This window comes from Enhydra lutris, unplaced genomic scaffold (assembly GCF_002288905.1).
Source record: "Enhydra lutris kenyoni isolate GAN:26980312 unplaced genomic scaffold, ASM228890v2 scaffoldscaffold48, whole genome shotgun sequence".
NCBI lineage: Eukaryota > Metazoa > Chordata > Mammalia > Carnivora > Mustelidae > Enhydra > Enhydra lutris.
The window spans coordinates 15,973,352-15,997,425 of NW_019154132.1; the positions used below are offsets into that span (position 1 = coordinate 15,973,352).

The following is a 24,074-nucleotide window of genomic DNA, read 5'->3' on the forward strand; positions in this document are numbered from 1 at the left end:
AGCTTCTCCAGGGGACTGATGCAATTAGCGCATGATAGTATGAGCAAGAGAAGTGAGTTGTAACACATTTCACAGAAGGCTTGCTGGGTACTGCTTTACAGAGCGTCAGCTTGGGGACATGAAGTGTATCTAACTTCTCTAAGCTAGAAAGCCTTTCAAGAGCTTTCCAATGATGGTCTTCAGGGAGGGTACCAAACTGCCTCTTTTCCTATGTCTACCTGCCTTCCAAAAGCAGCGCCCATGAATTAGGAAGCCATTTGGAAACCCTGCAGCTCTCGAGAATGCTTCACGGTAAACAACGCGAGGAATACAGTCAAATGTTCTGTTAAAACCAGCTCTTCATCTTCCCAACCACAAATGACTACTCATAAGGAAATATCCCATGCATTGCTGAAGACCTCCAAAACAGCGATGTCTTTGGTATTTCACTAAAATCTTATGTTTTACAATTTCTTTAATTTCATCCCTAGGTATTCCTCCACCTTGAAACCTTTAATGAAGGCTCAGGGCACTGATGGCAACAACTGCACATTTCCCTTCCATGACTGACAGCCTATGCACCTGCCTCCTGCATCACAAACACAGCCCACGCCCCATCCCCACTGGAAGGGGGGCCATCCAGAGAAAGTCTAATCAGGTTTCAATGAAGCACCATGTGCAAAAGCCTCTTTTGCTCTTAATGCTGCTTTGGAAACCTGTGCTTTCTTTTCCTCCCTTAGCTGAGAATGAGGGGGAAAAAAACCCCATTTCCCAATCCATTCTACCTTCCCACTCCCCAATGCTCCGATCGCCAAGATTAGACAGATGCCCAGGAGAAGATCCTTCCCATCCCTTGCCTGAATGTGCCTTTTAACACAAACTTTATTCAAGAGCGACACAACTTGAGTGAAACTGTGACTAAGCGAGAGTGAAAATGAAGAAAAGTTGCAAAAAAAAAAAAAAAAAAAAAGCCTTCACGCAGGCGGTGGTGGCTGTCGTGACAACTAATAAATTTCCCAATGCACCCACTCGTTCCCTTATAGGCCGGCGAGACTTCTCTGGGTTCTTTGGGCTGGCTTCTGTCAGATCTCCTCCCTGGGTGGCACCTGCCAGCGAGGGCATCACGAGCTGCACTAGGAGCAATGCCACCCGGCAAGGCTTGGCTTGCTCTTGCTGGACGCAAGTGGAGGAGGTGGGGAGGGGGCCTGGGGTGACCACTGCAGGCTGTTGTCATCAGACTGAAATCTCGAATCTGCTACTCGCACTGAGGACACTTTGATGTGCGTCCACTGCAGCTGAACTTCATCCGTGTCCCTGCGGGATGGCTCTCCCGCCGCTGAAATTGACGACCCCCGAGCCCCAGCAGCTGAAAGAAACAGCATTCGAGATAAACTACCAAGGGCAGCGGGCGTGGCCTCGGGATCCGAGGATGAAGCGACTGGGTTCCCACAGCACTGCTCCCACCTCAGATCGCCTCCTGTCCTGACACCCCGGTCCCTCTCCCCGCAGCTGACATGACTGCTGGGCTGTACGCAGCAGGAGCCAGGCCACTAATAGGGGACAGTCAGAGCCACCGGTTGAAGAGAAGGGACATCAAAAGGTTTCCAGAACAGCCTCTGACCAAGGGGACTTTACACCTTTGGACAAAACGGGGTTTTTCCGGGTTCAGAGAACACGCAGACCTCACATCCCGCAAAGGCTAAAAGCTGCTGAAGGATAAAGGCAACCCTCATGGCTGGGGGCTGCTGAAATCAACAAGCAAATACTTCCTGGGCACCTACCATGTGCTCAGATCTAGACCCGACGCAGCAGGTATGGAGGCCCAGAGGATGAGCAAGTAGACGCTGGCCGCTGTCCACAAACCTCAGTGTGCAGAAGAGTTCTCTGCGGTGAGTCTCTCGGGCTTCACATCCCCAGAAATTCTGACTCACTGAACCTAGTGTTGCTGAATCTGCAACTTTAAGACACATGCCCAGGTGGCTCTGGCTGCAGGAGACCCCGGGGCTAGACCACCCTGGAGAAACATGGGGCCATGATCTGATCCCTGCCTTCAGGAAGTCTGCAACCCAGACAGGTTGATAACAAACCCCCACAAGGCGCTACACAGCCATAGATTTTTTTTTTTAATGATGCATTTTTTTTTTTAAAGTTTATTTGTCAGAGAGAGCACAAAGGAGGAGCGGCAGGCGGAGAAGCAGGCTCCCTGTGGAGCAAGGGGCCCAATGCGGGATCATGACCTGAGCCGAAGTCAGATGCTTAACCGACCACCCAGGCGCCCCACAGGATGCATGTTCTAAGTGTTACAGGAGTTCACAGAGGCCCGAGCATGCCAGGAAGACTTGGTGGGTGAGCTGGGCTCGGGGGTCAGGCAGGACCTGCACAGAGACAGCCCCATGCAATCATCTTAAGTCAAACCTCCCGACTCAGTGTGACAAGGGGGCCGTGGCGGGCAGCATTAGTGAAGATCAAGGCGGGCGTTCGAAGACTGCCACCAGGCAGGTAAACGGGCTTGGTGTGCTGAGGGCAGGGAGGGGACCGTCACCAGGAGAACCATAACACTGGCATTTCCCGAGAACACCACGTTCGCCTTTTCATTCCACCGCATTCATGTGGTTTCCTGAAGTTCGTAATTTAACATTTGTGAGAGAAAAAAAAATGCTGTCACGAAACCCAAATAATGCACTGCTCCGAGGCAGCCAGCCAGCTGCCAACAAGAGTGACATCTGAGCATCATTTAAAGTGTCATTCATAGCTCTGCTGCGGAAAAGGGATGTTTAGTAAGAAAGAAAAATAATAAATTCTGTTCAATGTTTAAAAAAAAAAAAAAAAGGTTGGGGCTCCCCAAGGGACTGGCAGATAACCCAGAAGATAGTGACAGCCAAACAGAGAAGGAGGTGTGAGATCCCCGTCGGAAAACTAAACGACGATATTTACATTATATTGTATTCATGTAACAATGTGTCACGTTGTCTTTAATGCATTACTTTAATGCGTTACTAACCACAGACACCATAAGGCCTGTTTGATCAAAGGCCTGGTTCACAAGATCGCAGGGAGAAGGAGGGAGAAAGGACCCCACGGTGCCTGGCCCTTTTTCTCCACATTGGCCCATCCAATGAGCTTCCCTGCCCCAAGATGGCTCACCAAGGGCTCACATCGATTGGGCTGAGCAAGAACCAAAGGGGATAATGATTTAATTAATTTCAGCAGTGTGAACTGTGGAATTTTTAGATTTGCAAGAGACCTTGGAGGTCACTGAGACACACACTGGAGTTTTTTTAGAAGTAACCCATTCCCCAAGGATGAGTAAGTTGTCCGAGGTCCCTGAGATGGGTGGGGAGAACTGGCTTCCGTTTGAGGACTGTTTCTAAGAACAACAGTCCACTAGGCTGATCAAACTTGCTTGGAAATCCACAATATTTTGGTGTCCTGTATTGTTTGTTTCTTTATAGTTTGGAGCCCTGAATTCCACCTCCAGACCAAGGCCATCATGTGGGGCACCACGTGTAGTTAAAAGGTGCTCAATAAATGTAGGTTGAGTCAGACCTGGAAAACCCCAGTGCATCTCACCCTCCCCACCCTGATACTCCACTATGGGGTAAGAAATCTGCCATCAGATCGGATCGACAGTCTCGTGTGTGACTAATCCCTTAGCTCTCAGCTAAAAGCGATTATCTGGAAGACAAACTTTGCCAGTCATTTGTGTGTTCGGTTGTTTGGGATTCTTTTTTTCCCCCCCCTCTGTTTTGGTCTTCCCTAACCACAACTGCATTGCACTGCAATGTCTGAAACAAACACACTAAGTAAATTTCATTGTTCTCTAGGCTCCCTGATGCTTAGAACAACATTTTCTCAAACGACCTGTTGCATGCATGGGCTGTAGAGAAATAGCCAGACACTTGAATAAGAGGTCCCAAGACCCCAAATAAATGATGACTGATGAAACCTAGAGCTAGGAATGCCGAGTCCTCCAGAAGACTTACCCACGGCTGTTTGTGTTTCCAGACCGTCCGTGTAGGCTGAAGTCCACGCCTTCTTGCTCATGGTCTAGGGCAGCACTACTTTTGAGGCCTCAGAAAAAATGCTTTCATTCTGCTGCAGTATGCTACAGGAAAAGAAAACAAAACAAGTCAGAATGAAAAATGCCACTTCAAGCAGTTAGTTGATATTCAGGGGGAAATCCCTGGCTTCTCTCAGATGTATATTTTATAACCTCAAACAAGCATGTTAATTATCAGAACGAAGCTATCACACCACTGATCTACCTAGGGTGCCCTGAAATGCTGGGGGTGGGGTGGGGGGATGGGAGGAGGGAGGAAGAAAGAAAACAGAGCACCTGCTGGGGCGGGAAGTACATCTTGAAAATCATGATCTATACCACCGGGGACATGCCTGCCAAATTCCAAGTTTACTAACTGAAATCAGTACACAGAGAAGGATCCATGATGTTTCATAATTAAAGATAACTGATGTGTAGCCACCAAGGGTAGGAAGTGGAGGACGTTTTGTTTCAAATTAAAGTTCATCTGATTCTGCCCATTAAAGACGCAGACTCACTGAGCTAATAGTAGTATCTTTAAATACCGGGCTGTTAGGATGGAACAAAAAAAAAAGAGGCAGAGTTAGAAGGAGGAAATTTCCTATTTTGCACCACAAATAGGTCATTGACAGGTTTTCACTCTGACTCGATACATCTCCATAAAGAAGTGCCCCAGCCCAGCTGGGAGGCAGCGTTGACTTCGCACGCTGAATATGAAATGAATGGTTAAAATATGCACGCCTCTTTACCCCCACTCAGAGCAGCTGACAAAGCCTACACATTAGAACTGTGTACGACAAGGTGGCTCTGGAAAGTTCTCTTCTGCCTTGTGATGTTACAATGTTCCCTTGTCCTTGGGTGCTGTTCCAGCTTCTCCCAATGCTCCCACAAGTCCACCCCACTGTTTTGTGACAATGGCCATCTGGACCTGGAAATGAGCTTCAAATACGTCTGCAACCTCTTCTAGCCTTTTACGAGCTCTTCCTCGTCTGTTTTGAAAGCATGCTGCAAGACTGCCAACCTGCTCTCGCACTCCAATGACTGCATCCCACCTGGGATGCCAAACCCTCCACATCTCCAAAGGTCCTGAGGCCACTGCCCGGTCACCATCCCATGACCCAGTTGTAAGAGACAGGATATACCTTCATGCCTCACTCGGTGACTACATGAACAATTAATTCCTTGAAAGCCTTCTGAAGTTATGACTTTATAGAAGACTCAATAGGTTTGAAAAGAACTTCTGGCAGGGAGGGAGTAGTGTCTATCTGTGGTTATCTGCGTGTAGGCACTCAGAACTTCCAAGGAGGAAGAGAAAGCTCCTCTTCGCTAATGTTTAAACAAGTGAGTTGAGTTGAAGCCCATTATATTTTCAGTCTAGTTGGAAGAGCGACTGCCTGAAAATGGCAAAGTCTTTTTTATTTTCTTGATGCTATCAATACCCACCGAAAGTGGGGTTGTCACGATTTTATTAGTTTTCCCAGCAGCTTTCATGCAATGTAACCGAGCTCCCACTCGAATGTGTAACAGTAACATATTGCTACAAATCAACATAAGCCAGGAAGTTCAAAGCACGACAAACTGTCTTTATCTTACCGTTTGGGTAAGAACAGAATTTTAAAGGGAGGAGGAAGATGTAAGCGAGCCCACTGCACGTTCCTGGCTGATATTAATCTTCTTTTACTAAAAATAAATCACTGCCTTTCTTTCATTTGTTACCAGCTTTCTCCCTTGTTTTTTTTTTAAGATTTTATTTATTTATTTGACAGGCAGAGATCACAAGCAGGCAGAGCAGCAGGCAGAGAGAGAGGAAGGGAAGCAGGCTCCCTGCTGAGCAGAGAGCCTGATGCGGGGCTCGATCCCAGGACCCTGGGATCATGACCCGAGGTGAAGGCAGAGGCTTAACCCACTGAGCCATCCAGGTGCCCCTCTCTCTTGATATGTTAACTGGGAGGGTCTCTGTTGTCTGGTTTACAATTCTTCCTCAAAGGAAGCTGCCGGCCCAGTGGGGCAGACAGCACACAACAAGTTAATCTGGGCCTGAAGCAGACCTAGGGTTTAATCACTCGTGCCTACTGACTCACTGAATGCCATGTATGGCATTGGTTCGAAGAGTTTACCAGAAGCTCAGTACCCTCTCGTGGTACTCGTTCTCCTTCTGTGCTGCTTTTGCCTAAAGAAAGACATTCATTTCTGGATTAGATTTTGCCACCACGTGGACCCATCTTATCTGGGAGAGGCAGAATGGCTCCCCGATGAGCTCAGGGCCCTTCCTCCGCAGCCAAAGCCAGGTGTCCAGAGGGGCAAGTCACACTGTTTGGAGAGGAGAAACAAAACAAAACAAAACAAAACAAAACAAAAAAAGCAGGAGAAGCAAGGCCTGATCTAGACAAGATTTTCCATTCTTATCTCTGTAGATGTGAAGGAGTTGGACATGATTCATTTCAGGATTTAGCGCTGACCCTCAATTACACAAAATGCACCACGTAGGGGGCAGGTTTTGTCAAAAGAAGAACCACTGGCCATTCTAATACACCTCATTTTAAACAATAATTTCGATATCCTTTCCTCTTTCAGCCAACTTTTCAGCAGTGTTGCTAATAACCAAACAGACTTGAACTTAATCTCCTTTGCCTATCCATTCTTGTTCGCCAGTTGAAGCTCTAGAGACAAGACCAAAAGTCTAGAAAAAAGAAAAGAACACCAGGGGACGAGAGCATTCACAGATCTGCCTGAACACAGGAAGTTATCTATATAAACCAGGATTCCAATCCAGATGATATCCTTATGGGGTCTGAAATCCAATAGGCATTTTTGTGGTAATTTTCTGAAACACTTACAAATAAGCAACAGCAGCAGAGTGTATCAACACGATTCAGAAACAGTGCCTCAAAAGCCATGAGGTTTGTTGTTTTTTTTTTCTCTTTCTTTTCATCTCAATTTTGCCACTAACTGGATTTTTCAATTTAAGCACCATCTCCTACGTAGAATTAGTTCCTTATCTATCAAATAAAGGGACATAAGTAAATATTCTCCATAATTAATTCCCAATTAGAATTCAAGCGGCTTTTCTACGTGTTTGAGTATACCGTATCAAATGAGATCTCTAAAACCACAATTGTATCTTATACGACTGTCAGGTACGTCGCTGTTCTAAAATTCAACAATGAGATACAGCATAGGAAAAAAAGAAAGAAAGAAAGAAACAGGTTCATTGTGAAACACCACTTCAGGGGGAAATGGATGTTCTAGTCTATAAACAGGGCCGGGAAAATCAGCTTTGCATTTGGAAAGAGTCAGATCCTCATCTTACACAATTCAGAAAATAAATTTTAATAAATTAAGTAATTAAAATATAAACATGTTTCCACAGACATACATATATAGGGTATTTATTATACATATATACATCATTTTATATAATTAAATACAGAAAAATAATTTTCTAATCACGAGAGGCCCCGTAGGCCACTGCAGAGACTTTGACTTTTACTCCAAGTGACACAGGAAGACATTCGAAAACTGTGAATGAAGCGGTCTAATGATCTTCCTTATGTTTGAAGGGATCATTCTGTCTGTTGTAAGGAACAAACCATAATGGGACAAGGCAGAAAGCAGGGAGAGCAGTCAGACGACTGCAAAAATTCACCCAACACACGGGTGAATGGGTGATACTGGGGGAGGGAGTAGGGAGAACTGGATATATTCTGCAGATCAAGTTGACAAGTGGTATAAGACAAAGAATCTATTTTGAAGGGCAAGTAGACAAGTGGTATAAGAGAAAGAAAAGTTAGGGAGGATCCGTTCAAGTTTTTGACCAGACCATCTCTAAGAATGGAGTTGCCATTCACTAGACCAGAAAAGATCATGGGAGAAGCAGGTGTGAGGCACTCCATTTTTGCATGTCAGATCTAAGGTGCCTAGTAGACATCCTGGGGAGAAACCATGTAGACCGCAGGATATGTGTGATATCAAGTAGCCAGTAGGATGTGTAAGTTTGAAATTCACAGACATGTGGACGGAAGATACAAGTTAAAGCATGAGCTGACTGTCATAGGTGGTTCCCAAGATCCCACCTCTTGGTATTCATGCCCTTGTATAGTCCTCTCCCCTTGTCTATAGACTAGATCGAGCCATTCTCTCGTAGCAAGCAGAAGGCAGCAAAGGCAATGGGATGTCATTTCCAAGATTAAGTGACAAGACTGGCTTCCATCTTGGATGCTCCCAAACATTTTCTCCAGGGTTACTCAAAATGGGGGTAGGGGGTCAGCTGCTGGGCTGTGAAACCATCCTGTGGGAGGGGCCACATGGCCCGCTAGCAACCATGTGACTGAGCTTGGAAGCAGATCTCAACTTCCCCCTACCCCACCTTCAGATGAGACTGCAGCCTGGGCTAATGAATGGCTTGACTGTAACCTTACAGAGATCCCAAGCCTGAGACACTGATCAGAAGTGTGCCTTGGTTCCTACTTACAGAAACTACAAGATAAGAAGTATTTGTTGTTTTAGGGCATCAAGTTTTAGGGTAATTTGTTACACAGTACTAGATAACTAATACTCTTCTAATGTGCAAAAAGCACTCTTCTAGGGATTTTATACGACTCTTTTCAGTTGGAGAAACTGAGTCACAAAGAAGTTGTGGAGATATGCAAGCATCACTTGCCCAACAGCACACATATGTGACGGAGGTGGGAATCCAACTCAGGCCATCTGACTCCAGAGCCGAGCCTCTTTGTGACTGCATGACAAGATCACTCGGAGATAACCTTCTCTACCCTTGGATGTGCATACCTGAAAAGTGACTTTTCCACTGCAGGGAGTGCTAACACCATAGAGTTTATACAAACAAGGGCCCATGTGCACCTTTGCCAACTTCTTCACCTGTCACATAGCTCTACAATCCTACTTTCAATATCCCCAAAATATTACCATATATACTCAACTGTTGAAGATGGAAAGGTAGCCTCTTGCCATTTGAAGAGTAACCTCCCCATGGTTCTTTAATCAGTATGGTTCATCTGTTCGACTTAACTATGAGGGAGTTTCCAGAATAGTTTGCAAATGCTTTAATATGAATTCCTATGGACTGACTGTCCCTTTGCACATTTAAAGAGCTCTCCCTAAAACGACTCAGTGGTGAAAAAAACAAAACAAACAAACAAAAAAACCCGCCAAGATACTGGATAAGATAGTGACCGTATTTCTGCTTGAATTTTTTTTTAATAAGAAGGGAAAATTGATTTTCAGTTGCCAACAGAGTCACTAAGAATTCAAATGATATTATGTTTCTTTTTTTTAAAAGATGTTATTTATTTGAGAGAGAGAGAGTGTGTGTGCACATGCACGTGTGTGAGCAGGTAAGGAGGGGGGCGGGAGGGGCAGAGGGATGAGCAGACTTGCTGCTGAGCAGGGAGCCCCATGTGGGGCTTGATCACAGGACCCCAAGATCATGACCTGAGCCGAAGGCAGACCCTTAACTGACTTAGCCACCCAGGTGCCTCCAAACAATCTTAAGTTTCTAAGGAGGAACTAGTGAGAACAAAACATCAACAACAGGGGCGCCTGGGTGGCTCAGTGGGTTAAACCTCTGCCTTCGGCTCAGATCATGATATGGTCCTGGGATCAAGCCCCACATCGGGCTCTCTGGTCAGCAGGGAGCCTGCTTCCCTCTCTCTCTCTGCCTGCCTCTCTGCCTACTTGTGATCTCTGTCTGTCAAATAAATAAATAAAACCTTAAAAAAATAAACAATCAAGAAGAAAAGCTTTTAAATGACATAAAGTACAGTAACTATTGTCCCTTTAGTTTTTATAACAAATTGAGACTTTCCCATTCTTTCCCTGACATAGACATGTGAAATACAGAAAGTGAAAGAAGTGATCTCTATACTTCTCTCCTTCCGTAGAAATTTAGAACGGCATTTTTGTCAGAAAGGAAACTGTTGCCAGCTCTTGTATCCTCCTTATTTTTTCTGGAACGCCCATCAAGTAGTAGCCAAGAACATGTTCATCCATACTGTGGAATCTTTTTGTTTTAACTGTTAAGATGGTGCCCACAACCAATGGAAGCCAAAGAACTGAAAATAAAGAATCATCCAAAAAACTACAACAAAACCCACTGCCATTTATAAATCTTTCTGTTACAAACAGCAACTGTGTTTTATAAAGGCACATGATGCATCCCCACAGGTATTTTTTGCTATTTAAAAATACCGAACAGCAGTGACAGCCCTGTGGCTAGGCAGCCAGCATGAACCTGCAATTTGGACAATTTGTCTGGGGATGACATGACGACGTCTTGTGACCCAACGAGCAGATGCTCCTGATTCACACACAAAAATATCTAAAACAGTTTTGCAGGCACACGTGTTTGCATAGTGAAGACAGCCTTGACAAGGATGAGCAAAAAGAGTGTCCAACGATAAAGGATAAGTATTTTTTTTCTTTTTTTTAAAAAAAGAGAGTCCGTCAGATGAACTGGTAAATGTTCATGAGTCTTCTTCTAAGTAAAGTATGGATGTGACAGAAAGTACTCGATTAATCTTGCTTTTTATTTTTGAAAAATGGGGAGAGGGTAGCATACATCATGTACTAGCCAGTGTGTCCCATGGTGACACACCAAGTTATGGGGAAAATAAAAGGAGGACAATAAAGACTGGGATCCATCAGGGAAACACTTTTGAGGGACACTGGTGGACCGATCGGTATTGTAAATCTCAAGGAGGAAAGAAAGCATGCTGCTTGGTCCAAAATACTTTTTGACCACAGAATGCTTTTCCCAGAAGAAATAAGCAGCCAGAAGACAAGCGCTGACCGAAATGCATCCTAGGAAACCATACCCGAGGTAAGAGTTCTCCAACTTTCTGGCCTCAAGTCCCCTTTGCATCCCTAAAATATACTGAGGATCCCAAAGAGCTTTTCATTGGGCAGATTGTATTGAACAATATTTATTGTTTAAGAAATTCAAACTGTGAAAAATCTGAAATATGTTAAAGTTAATTCATTTACTGCAAACAGTAACATACCCACTGCATGTTACATAAAATGACCTATCTTTATGAAAAAGCAACTATATCTTCCAAGACATAAAGGTTAGTGAGAAGAGTGACACTGATTTAAAGTTTTGCAAATCTCTTTAATATCTAGCTTAACAAGGGCTCCTGGGTGGCTGAGTCCGTTAAGTGCCTGACTCTTGATTTAAGCTCAGGTCTTGATCTCAGGTGGTGAGTTCAAGTCCCACACTGGGCTCCATGCTGGACATGGAGCCTACAACCAATCAATCAGTCAATTTTAAAAAGATATATCTGTCTTAACAGAAAAAAGTTAAGTTCTCAAATGTGCTTCTGAATTCAATTTTCTGTGATATGTGTTTCTGTCAGCGTGTAGGCTGGTCATAGCCATGAAGGACGAGTAGGTAAGGGCATGCTGTCAAGAGAACATCTGTTTACTTGGATGCTTCCAGGTAAGAACCTGGTACACTCTAGACTTCTTTAGCAAATACTTTTTTTTAATAATGCAGGTTTTTAATAATCTAGTAAGGATTTGTTTTCATTGAAGATGACAAACATTTTAAGTACCCTGAGCGAGATTCAGAAAGACCTATTTCATGAAATCAGTTAACAAAGTAGGTATGTAATCATAAACCATGAATTATTTAAGAACGACAAAACAACACTGGCTATCCTTGGGTGTTAATGTATACATGCAAAATAATAATAATAATAATAATAATAATAGCTCATATTTGTGGGGGTTTTCATTTTTTTAAAGAGGGGGGAGGGGCAGGGACAGAGGAAGAGAGAAAAATCGCAAGCAGACTCCACACTGAGCAGAGAGCCTGACACGGGGCTTGAGCTCATGACCCTGAGATCATGACCTGAGCCAAAATCAAAAGTCAGATGCTTAACTGACTGAGCCACCCAGGTGTCCCGACAGCTAAAATTTGAGTGTTAAATGCTCAAATTACATTATTTCCTTTTAGTCTTACAACCACCCTTGGTGGTAGACACTTGCCTCATTCTACCTTCAGTAAATGAAGAAATGGAGGTCAACAGGGCTAAGAAACGTACTGAGGGTGCTAAGTAACTTTGTGTCTCTGTGTCCCATTTTGGGAAATCCCGTTATATTTCAAATTTTTCATTATTATCACATTGGTTATAGGGACTGGTGATCAGTGATTATAACTCACTGAAAGCTCAGATGATGGTTAGCGTTTTTTACCAAGACATCATTTTTGAATTAAGATATATAGATAGATATCTTGTTTTTTAGACATTATGCTAGTGCACACTTAGTAGCCTACCGTATAGTGTAAAAATGACTTTTGTTATGTACCGGGAACCCAAGAATTCACCGGACTGATTTTATAGTGATACTCGCTTTATTGCTTTAATCTGGAACCAAACCTGAAATATATGACATACGTCTGGGCTTCCTTTTCAAGTGCTTTCTAAACCCTTAGCTCTCTTGGGTCACTATGCATTGTACCCATTACTACTCTAACCTCAAGGGCTTTCCTTCTGCTACCCCAGAATCATTTAAAATATACCGGATACCTTCCTAGATCAGTGTTAATCACTTCCCAGGTGCCAAACACAACATATCATGCTTGCTTCTTTTTTTCTTGACTGGCTGGAGACTAATAAACACAGGAGTGTAATTTTATGTCAGTTTTATTTTTAAATATCTTTAGAGTATTCCATCCTGAAATTAAACAAAATTGGCAGTGGAATTCAGCCAGAAACTGGAGATACTTTAAAAGAGAACAGTGGTCTACGATACCATCAATGGTGTTCACTGAAAACTCCATGCCAGTTTATTTGTGCCATTTGCAGAGGAGAAAGGATCAGGTCCATCATAATGTGAACGGATTTGAGAAGAAAGCAGGATTTTAAAAAAAAAGAAAAAAGAAAAAGGTGGACTTGGGGTAGACCCAGAAATCCACTGACTGTGTCTTACCCTTTCTAAATGCTCAGCCATTCTTAATGTCATCCTCTACCTATGTAGGGACATGGAAATGTCCCATTGAAGTGTTCGGTAGATCTGTTTTCAATATGAATACCCAAACTGGCACAGAACTTTTTAATGAATAGGTCTGTGCACCACAGACTAGAGAACACAGAAGAATCCAGCTCATTCTCTCGACACCATAATTACCCTTGGAAAATGGCGCCTGGGTGGCTCAGTCACTTGAGTGGCAGACTCTTGGTTTCCGCTCAGGTCACGATCTCAGGGTGGTAGGATCAAGTCCCATGGAGGGATCCACGTTCAGCATGGAGTCAGCTTGTCCCTCTTCCTCTGCTCCTTCCCTCCCCACCTCCGGCCCGGCTCACTCAGGGGTGTGTGCTCTTTCTCAAATAAGCAAATAATCTTTCATAAATAAATAAATAACTCTTTTTTAAAAAATGGTATGAACTACTATCAGGTGATAACAACACCAGATAACCCTTCCACACTGTATCAAACTTACAAGGGCATTTCATTCTCCAAAACGGCCCCTTCTCTCAGACCAACCCAATAAATTGGAGGCTTGTGTATTTAAAGCGACATGGTTAGGAGCAGGCCTGTTTTGTTTTTTCACCATGCCGAACTTCTCCGCACAGGAGACTGGAAAGCCACCGCCAAGTGCATCTCTAATGAGTGTCATGGACTGATGGAACTTAAACTCTGGGTTTCCATTTGTGAGCACCATGACTAGATTTACGGAACCATGCAAATTTTGGCCTTCCTCTGAAACCTAACAGCCCCAATCTTAACCTTCTTTATCATTCTTGGTGGAAATTTTCAACAACCACAAAGGTGGGGAAAAGGGTGTGTTGCATATTGACCTCTTAGTCATATTTCCTGATGTTGCCATTTATATACTTTAAAATATTTACTTATGGCAACACTTAAGTAATTATAGTTTATGAAGCACTGTTCTTTTTCTGTCTCAGTAGACCCCTCAGGGTGCTGTACCACAAAAGAAAGTTCTCTGAATCACTGCCATTATTTAGCAAAGGGCTGATGTTCTTAGTCGGTGAGCACGTCTCCCAGTGCTCCCAAAATCTGAAGAGTAACCTTGGGCTGACATTTTTTTTTTTAAACTGCTTTTCGCATTATTCACTAGGGCAGCTCTAAACGAACACTTCCTTCTTGCTTCCCTCCACATTTACATCAGTGGCCCCCACGCACCCAAGCACTGGACACCTCAGACCCCCTACGTGAAGCTGAAGGAGCCATGTGCTATGACCCCCCAACCAAGAAGGGGTCAGCTATGGGATGAAAAGGAAAATGCAGCGATGTCATGCTGCATGGTGAGAAAGACTCTGAGGTCCCATCCCTTTCAGAGAACCACTGAGCCTTTTCCTGGCACCCCAGCATCACGGAGTTGCTGAAACTGAGACCTCCAGATCGAGCACTCCGCCTTCCCCCTTATTTCACAAGGGAGCTGGTTCCCAGTCCTATCAGCTCTACTTCCTGGTTACCCTGCCTGAATCCTTCCCTTTCCACCCCTCTGGCACCATCACTTCTGTTCTCACCCCACCTCTTCCGCCCGCCCACCTAGACTGCTCGCTGGGTCCTCCAACCAGCTCTCCAGAGTGGCCCCCAACAGATCTCGTGACTGCAACCCCCAACAGAACCAAAAACTGTGGATAACTACAGCACCCTGCAAGGTATCCCTGAAGAGGGAGGGGGTCTGTGAACCACGCATCAGTAAATCACATTTGGTGATCCCAACCACCCTTCCCCTTTGGCTGTTAATGTGCAGTTAAGAAGAGATCTGGAGAACACAGATGTGAAGGATACATAAAAGGCCAAGAACCACTGTTTCATTCACAGATTTCCCACCCCCCTCTGGGTTTTCTTGGCTCATCTAGATTTTAGGTCAAGTTCTTTCTTTTTTTATTTTTAATTTTTAAACTCAATTTGACTTTTAATCATTAAGAATAATCCTAGAAGCATGTCCTGTTAGGCCATGCCAAGTTGCACTGATACGTTTCATTACTGCTTGAAAGGCCACGTATTAAAAACACTACCAGAAGTCAAGTTAAAGAAAATGAAAACATAATGATCTCGGATTTTTTTTTTTTAAAGCAGTTACTAAAACAGAAACAAATGTTATTTTAAATCTCTGGCTCGGTGTAAACTGACAAGATATGAATATGAATTCTACCAAGTAACGTACAACAACGGCTTCTCCGCACAACCCCACGCCAACAACCCCACCTCACATTTCGCGTGGATGTTGTGACATGTGGAACGTATCACCCAGCTTGCGAACCACCCCTCCTTCAAGGAGATTCGCTCCAGCTCATTTTTTGATAATGTGACATCATTGACTTTAAAAAGCTCAGTAAATCAAGATTCGTAGAGCCGATGCGACAAAAAGTCGCCGCAAAGTTTTCAATTTCTAAAGCAAGTGAGAAACAATATCCGAAAACCTTAAGATGCTACCATCCTCATCAGGGGAGGTGAGTCAAGTCACGGACACACTTCTGAGGGTGGTTTGTAAGGAAATTCTGCCAGGCGCTCATCTGGAGTAGAGGAAACCTTCTCGGATCCACACGCCCTCGGGAAGTTTAGCCTCTATCTGGGAAGACAGCATGTACACAAATGGCCCAAGAGGAAAGGGTCTCAGGGAAGGTTCCATAGGGCAGGTGTGTGGCCTTCAGCATTAGACGGATGACCATTCTGAACTCCTGTTTCCAGTCCGAAAATGAAAGTCCCAGGACAAGCTCAAACGATCGGGCTGTCCCTCAAACTAGCATTTATGGGGCAACTTCTGTGTGTTAAGAAGTTCACAAATGTGACCCCCAACAAACTCAGAATGATAGCCTGTTTGTAACTGGTTTAAAAAGGACTCAGGGACACATCGACACCCCCAAGAGTCATTAGTTCTCCTTAAACATTCGGAAGCCAAAATGGTATTTAGAGCAACATAATGATCACACAGAAAAGATGACAGTCTTAACAAGAACAATCAAGGGTCAAAATCATTATGTATTTTGAATATAAATATGGCTTAATAGAATAAGGATTTAGAGGGACGCCTGCGTGGCTCAGTCGGCTAAATGTTTGCCTTCAGCTCAGGTCATGATCCCAGGGTCCTGGGATCGAGTCCTGCAACAGGCTCCTTGCGCAGCAGGGGGTCTGCTTCTCCCTCTCCCTCTGCTGCTCCCTCTGCTTCCGCTCACTCCCTCTCACTCTCTTTCTGATAAATATATATATTTTTTAAAAAATAAGAATTCAGATCTGCCAAAGCCAAATCACATGCCCCCCAATGTAACTGAAGTGACAAGAATGCCAATAAATACACTTATTTATTCTGTCCCCTAACATCAATACTATGCAATGATTTCATTTTGCACTGAATTATTAAAACACATGTTTGCTTTAAAATAGTTACTCAAGGGCGCCTGGGTGGCTCAGTGGGTTAAAGCCCCTGCCTTCAGCTCAGGTCATGATCCCAGAGTCCTGGGATCAAGTCCCACATTGGGCTCTCTGCTCTGCAGGGAGCCTGCTTTCTCCTCTCTCTCTGTCTGCCTTCTTCTCTGCCTGCTTGTGATCTTTGCCTGTCAAATAAATAAAATCTTAAAAAAAAAATAGTTATTCACATTTGTTTCTCAAAATGTGATCCAAGAACCTTTAATTCCAAATGTGTCACAGGAGAGTACAACACAAGAAATACAACCCCTGGGCCCAACCCCACGTACTTCATCGGCTCCCCGGACCCAGGAATATGAATTTTCAACAAGCTCTCCCCTTACCCCCAAGTGAGGACTGGCTACACATTTAAGTTTTCAAACCCCTGGCCCGTAGTGTCCTCCCCCACCTGCTTCCCTCTCCTTTTCTCTTTTATTATAATGTGTCTTTGCCAATTTAAAGAATTATCTTTCAATATCCTCCAAATGTTTGTGTCACCTTATAGTGACTAAAAGGAAAACTGCTTCTAAAACAGTGAAATTGGGGTGCCTGGGTGGCTCAGTGGGTTAAAGCCTCTGCCTTAGGCTCAGGTCATGGTCCCAGGGTCCTGGGATTAAGCCCCACATCGGGCTCTCTGCTCGGTGGGAAGCCTGCTTCCTCCTCTCTCTCTGCCTGCCTCCCTGCCTACCTGTGATCTCTTCCTGTCAAATAAATAAAAATATTAAAAATAAATAAATAAATAAATAAATAATAAAACAGTGAAATCACACCACTGAAAAGAGGATTTCAGTAGTCCCCCCCCCTTATTCATCGGGGATACACTCCTAGACCCCAAGTGGATGCCTAAAACCACAGACAGTACCAAACCCTATATATACTACGTTTTTTCCCCATAACTACATACCTATGATGAAACTTATTTATTTGTATTAAGTATAATGAACACATAAGGTGATATACTTTTAGTCATATAAGACAGGGATGCACTATTTTTCTACATTAGGAAACTATCACCACAACAGGTCTAGTTACAATCTGTTGCAAAACAAACTTACTACAGTATTATTAACTATTTCTCCTCTGCTGTATATTATATACCTGTGATTTATTTATAACTGAAAGTTTGTATCACTTAATCCCCTTCACCTGTTCCAACCATCCACCCCACCTCTATGTTGATAGAAATTGTACTGAATCTGTAGATTGCTTTGGGTAGTATAGACATTTTATAAGTATTCATTCTTCCAATCCATGAGCATGAGCCTGAAGTGTTTTCCCATTTCTCTGTGCCACCTCCAATTTCTTTCATCAGTGCTTAGAATTTTTAGAGTTTTTAGAGTAATTGGTTAAATTTATTCCTAGGTATTTTTTAAAAATTTTTTAAAAAGTTTTTATTTCTAGTTAGTTAACATACAGTGTTTTATTGTTTTATTTTTATTATTTATTTATTTATTTGACAGACAAAGATCACAAGTAGGCAGGGAGGCAGGCGGTGGGGAGGGGGAAGCAGGCTCCCCGCAGAGCAGAGAGCCCGATGCGGGGCTCGATCCCAGGACCCTGAGACCATGACCTGAGCCGAAGGCAGAGGCTTTAACCCACCGAGCCACTCAGGCGCCCCATATACATTGTTTTAATTCTAGTTAGTTAACATACAGTGTAATATTGGTTTCAGGAGTAGAATTTCATGATTTATTGTTTACATATAACACATAGTGCTCATTAGGTATTTTACTCTTTCTTACATAATTGTAAATGGGATTATTTTCTTGATTCCTCTTTCTGACAGCTCATTATAAATATATTGATACACAACAGACTTCTGTATATTAATTTTGTGTCCTGCAACTTTATTGAATTCATGCACTAGTTTTAATGGTTTTTTGGTGGAAGCTTTAGAGTTTTTTATATACAGTATCATGTCATTTGTACATAGCAAGAGTTTTATTTCTTCCTTTCCAATTTGGATGCTTTTTATTTCTTTTTCTTGCCTAATTGCTGTGGCTAGGATCTCTAATACTATGTTGAATAAAAAATCTGAAGTGAGTAACCTTAGGCTGACAATTTTTTTTTAAAAACTGCCTTTCACATTATACACTAGGGCAGCTCTAAACGAACACTTCCTTCTTGCCTCCCTCCACATTTACATCGGTGGTCCCCACACACCTAAGCACCTGACACCTCAGACCCCCCCCACCAAGTGAAGCTGAAGGAGCTATGTGCTATGACCCCTAACCAAGAAGGGGTCAGCTACAGAATCAAAAGGAAAAAGCAGTGATGTCATGCTGCATGGTGAGAAAGACTCTGAGGTCCCATCCCTTTTAGGGAACCACTAAGCCTGTTCCTGGTACCCCAGCATTACTGAGTTGCTGAAACTGAGAACTTCAGATCCAGCACTCTGCCTGCTACAGCAGGCACCTTTGTCTTGCTCCTATTCTTAGAGGAAAAGCTTTCAGCTTTTCACCACTGAGTATGACGTCACCTGTGGGTCTGTCATATATGGCCTTTATTTTGTTGAGGGACATTCCCTCTATGCCTGCTTTATTGGCAGTTTTTAATCATACAAGAATGCTGAATTTTGTCAAATGCTTTTTCTACATCTATTGAGATTATCATACAATTTTTATCCTGTGTTTCATAAACATGGTTTGCCATGCTGATTGATTAGTAGGTGTCAAACCATCCTTGCATTCTTGGAATAAAACCCATTTAGTCATGGTACATAACCCTTTGCTCTTTTTCTATTTTCTTAAATGTAAAGTTGCATTGTTTATTTGAGATTTTTCTTGTTTCTTTAGGGAGGCCTGTATCATTATGAACTTCCTTCTTAGAACTGCTTTTGCTCCATCTCAAAGATTTTGGAATGTTATGTTTCCATTTTCATTTGTCTAAAATGTTTTTTTTACTTCCTCTTTGATTTCTTTGTTCATATATTGGTTGTTTAACAGCATGCTGATAGACATATTTTTTTTCCAGTTTTCTTCTTATAATTAATTCCCAGTTTCATACATTGTGGTCAGAAAAGGTATTTGATATGATTTTAATCTTCTTAAATTTATTGAGACGTATTTTGTGGTCTAACATGTGATCAACCTGAAGAATGTCCCATGTGCACTTGAGAAGAATGTGTATTCTGCTATTTGGGGATGGAATGTTCTGTAAAAATCTATTGAATCCATCTGACTGGTATAATCTATTTTTTAAGGTCAATGTTTCTTTATTTAGATTTTCTGTTGATGATCTATGGATCAATGTACGTGGGTATTAAAGTCCCTACAATTATTGTATTGCTATCTATTTCTCCCATTATTTCTGTTAACATTTGCTTAATATACTTAGGTGATCCTGTATTGGGTGCAAAAATGTCTACAAACTTTTTAATCTTCTTGTTGGACCCCCTTTATCATTATGTAATGCCCTTCTTTGTCTTTTGTTATACTTTTTGTTATAAAGTCTATTTTGTCTGACAAAAGTATTGCTACCTCAGCTTTCTTTTCTTTTCCTTTTGCATGATATATTCATCCCTTCACATTTAGTCTGTGAGTGTCTTTAAGTTTGAAGTGAATCTTTTATAAGCAGCCTATAGAAGGGTCTTGTTTTTTAATCCACTCAGTCATACTATGTCTTCTGATTGTAGAATTTAGTCCATTTCTACTTAATGTAATAAGTAGTACTTACTGGCATTTTGGTAACTGTTTTCTGGCTGTTTTTGTTATTCTGTTCCTTTCTTTTTCTCTTTCTTTCTTTTCTTTTTTTTTTTTTTTTTTTTTTTTTTTTTTTTGCTTTTGCGTATTTACTGTAGTTTTTTCTTTGTAGTTACACTGATGTTGACACAGAAAATTTTTATGTATGTAATGGTCTTTTACCTTGATAGGAACTTAAGTGTGAACACATTTCAAATTTTTATATTTTTACCCCACCCCCCATATTTTATATTTTTGATGACACATATTACATTTTTATTTTATGTATCCTTTAATTATTATTGTATTTTTTTATTAATTTTGCTGCTTTTGTCTTTTATCCCTCATACTTGCTTTATAAGTGGTTGATCCATTACTTTTATTAATTTACTTTTTCCTGTAAGATTTTTACTTTAGTATGTTTTCTTACTTATTACTGATTATTAGTGCCTCTTCTTTTTAACTCAGAGAAGTGTCTTTACCATTTCTTGTAAGGCTAGTTCAGTAGTGATGAATGCCTTAGTTTTCGCTTATCTTGAAAACTCCTAGTCTCTCCTTTAATTCTGAATGATAACCTTGCCAGGTAGAGACTTCTTGGTTTGCAGTTTTTTCCTTTTAGCACTTGGAATATGTCACACTATTCCTTTCTGGCCTGTAAAATTTCTGCTACAAAAATCTGCTTATAGCCTTACGGGGTTTCCTTTGCATGTAGTAGTTTGCTTTTATTCCTGTTTTTAAGATTCTCTGTTTATTCTTAACTTTTACTATTTTAATTAGAATGTGTCCTGCAGTGTTTCTCTTTGTGTTCATCTTACTTGGAACTCTCTGGGCCTCCTGGACCTAAATGTGTGCTTCCTTCTCCAGACTAGGGAAGTTTTCAGGCATTATTTCTTCAAAAATTTTTCCGGCCCTTTCTTTCTTTCTTCTCCCTTTGGGAGTCCTATAATGCAAATGTTATTCCACTTGATCATGCCCCACAGGTCCCTTAAGATATCCTCATTTCTTTTAATTCTTTTTTTTTTTTTTTTACCTCCACCTGGTTATTTTCCATTACATTTTCTTCCAGCTCACTGATCCATGCTACTATTTCATCCATGCTATTGCTGAACCCTCTAATGTATTCTTCAGTTCAGTTTCAACCTTTACCTCTATTTTCTACCTCTTTGTTGGAGTTCTTGCCATGTTCATCCATTCTTCTTCTAAGATCAGGGAGCATTTTTATGACCATTACTTTGAACTCTTTATCAGGTAGACTGTTTACTTCCATTTCATTATGGTTTTTTTCTGGGGATTTGTCTTGTTCTTTGGACTGGAACACATTCTTCTGTCTCCTCATTTTCCCTATCTCTCTGTGTTTGTGTGTACTAGGAGAAATGACTACCTCCCTCAGTCTTGGAGTGGCCCTGTGTAGTGGCTGTTCCCTGTGGCCCAAAAGTTCAGTCTTCTCTGGCTACCAGACCCAGGTGCTCTACAGTCATTCTTCATGTGTGCGGCGTGTGCCCATTGACTATGACTTGGGCAACTGCCTGCTCAACTATAGCCCACCCACTGCTTCAGGAGGGCAGGGCTCAGGGCACTCACCTGGCCCAAATGCAGCTGAGTCACTATGCAGGGAAAATGGGGCTCAAGCCACTTGTCTGTCCAAGCTGCAGTTCTGTCTCTGGGCTGGGTGGGCCAGGCTCAGAGTGGCCAACCAGACTGATTATGGCCTGGCTGCTATGAAGAGAGGGTGGGGCTCAGGGTGCTCGCCAGCCTGGTTGTGGCTCACCCATGACATGGGGTGGGCAGAGCTTGGGCACTTATCCCACCGGTTTTGGCTCAGCACCTACACAGATTGGGTGGGGCTCAGGGTGTAAGCCTAGCCTTGTTGCAGCTCCTGTGTTGCAGAGGGTAGGCGGAGCATGGAGCACTCACCCAGCTTGGTTATGTTGTGGTGTAGGCAAAGGACACCCTCTGGCTCTGGCAGGCTACAGGAAGGGTGCCAAAAATGGTGCCTGTTGGCTCTTTCACCACAAGTTAGAATGAGCTTGCAAAAACGTTGTCCACCAGCATTTCCACACCCCAGATATAGTTCCTGCAGGTTCCTGCCTCTCCAGCAGCAGCTTTAATGTTAACAAGTGGGTCTCCTTCACTTCTGGTCTAGATGCTTTTCCATCTGTTGATTTTGTGCTGGATCTCAGGACAAGTGGGTTTGCACATACGTCCTTAAAGAACAGGATCTCCATTTCTTATAGTTCGATAATTCTCCTGGGTTAATCCCCACTGATGTCCAAAACGTGAACTTTAGGGGGCTTGTCTTTCTGGAGCCACCCTGCAAGGTCAGGACGCCTGATGTGGTGCACGATCCCCTCGGTCCCCAAGGGAGTGTTCACAATTTGGGGGCCCTTCTACCTTGTATGTGATGTGGTCTCTCTGTCAAAATATCTTACTGTACTGTATCCATCTTCTTCTTGTGATGATGTGAGATGATAAAAGACCTCCGTGATGAGATGAGGTGAGGTAAATGGTGCCGGCATTGTGACACAGTATCAAGCTAATGTTGACCTTCCAGCAGTATGCCAGGAGGATCATCCGCTTCTGGGCCACCAGTGACCACAAGTAACTGAAACCATGGAAGTGAAACTACGGACAAGGGGAGGAGTTGGAGGGTGGCGGGGGGAGACTACTCTATTTCAAACAATTCTTATAATTCCTCTTTTCTTAATGTATCTAGCTTGAGTCAGCAAAATGCGGTACTGGCAAATACATTGGGTTCTGTGTCCCAAAATGTCCACATCCCAACTAACGCCCATAACCTGGGAATGTTAACTGGCATAGAAAAAAGGAACTCCACAGACAGGATGCCAGTCAGAACCCTGGGATGAACACCCTGATTACACAGGTGGACCTAGTGTAACCGTGAGGGTCCTCAGGAGCAGAAGAGGGAGGCAGAAGAGTAGAGTCAATAGAGAGGTGACTCCAGGGAGACTCAGTGTTGCCGGCTTTGCTGGTGGAGAAAAAGGCCACATGCCAAGGAATGCAAGTGGCCTCTAGGAACCAGAAAAGTCTATGATACGGATTCCCTGCATAAGGAACGCAGCCCTGCGGACACTTTGATGTTAGCCTGGTGAGATCTGTGTTGGAATTCTGACCTACGACACCGTAAGCCAATAAATTTGTGTTGTCTTCCGCTACCAAGTTTTTGCTAATTTGTTGAAAGGCAGCAATAAAAAAATGAATGCAGTTTCTTTGGAGGAAAAAAATGATAAACACACGGGTTACCTCTAACACAAAAGTCTCGGCCCAGGTGCCCACACACTTTCCAGTTTTCTCAAGCACGTCGAGGACAGAATCCTAAATACTCCCTTGGGTACAACTGAGCTGTGGCCCAAATAGTTTCAAACCACACCCCCATTTCCTCTGTCCACTTCTGCACTTAACCAGCTCTTCCCACTCACACCTGCAGCTTATCTTCTCACAGTCCCCCACACCAGACTGGGGGATCACCTTAGAAAAGTACAAAGAGGAGAGGGTAGAAGCCAGGCCTTCTCAGCTCCAACACTATTGACATTTGGGGCCAGGTCATTCTTTTGTTCTATGCACGGTAGGATACTTAGTAATATCTCTGATCTCAACCCACTGGATGCCAGTAGACCTACCCCACTGTCCCCCATTTATGACAACCCAGAATGGCTGCAGACATTGCCCAATGTCCCCTGAGCGGGGAAGAAGCGGCCCCCCCAGCTGGGATCCACTGGTCTCAGGCTCATTTATCTAGTGTTCCGCTACTCTCTCCCTCCATCCCCCCAATGGAGGGAGAAGCCCCCAGCATGTGTGTATACATCTACTCTTACATTGCAGCTGGTCTCATTCAAATAGTTTCCCATGAATTCAGTCTGTTTGGCAGTTTAAAACAGCTCTAAGTCAAAACTGAACCACAGGCTTTTTTTAATGGCCCCGCTACACATATTCCCGGCCACAGGCAACGGAAACATGGC

At 43.1% G+C, this 24,074-nt stretch overlaps 1 protein-coding gene across 1 annotated transcript in view; it reads right to left on the reverse strand.

Annotated features, from left to right (window-relative positions):
• LOC111156718 (ataxin 1) overlaps positions 1-24,074 on the reverse strand; it is a 393,814-nt gene that overhangs the window by 288,474 nt on the left and 81,266 nt on the right. Inside the window, exon 4 of the mRNA XM_022517762.1 lies at positions 3,963-4,084. The gene's annotated coding sequence lies outside the window, so the exon portion shown is untranslated. The remainder of the gene's footprint in view (positions 1-3,962; positions 4,085-24,074) is intronic.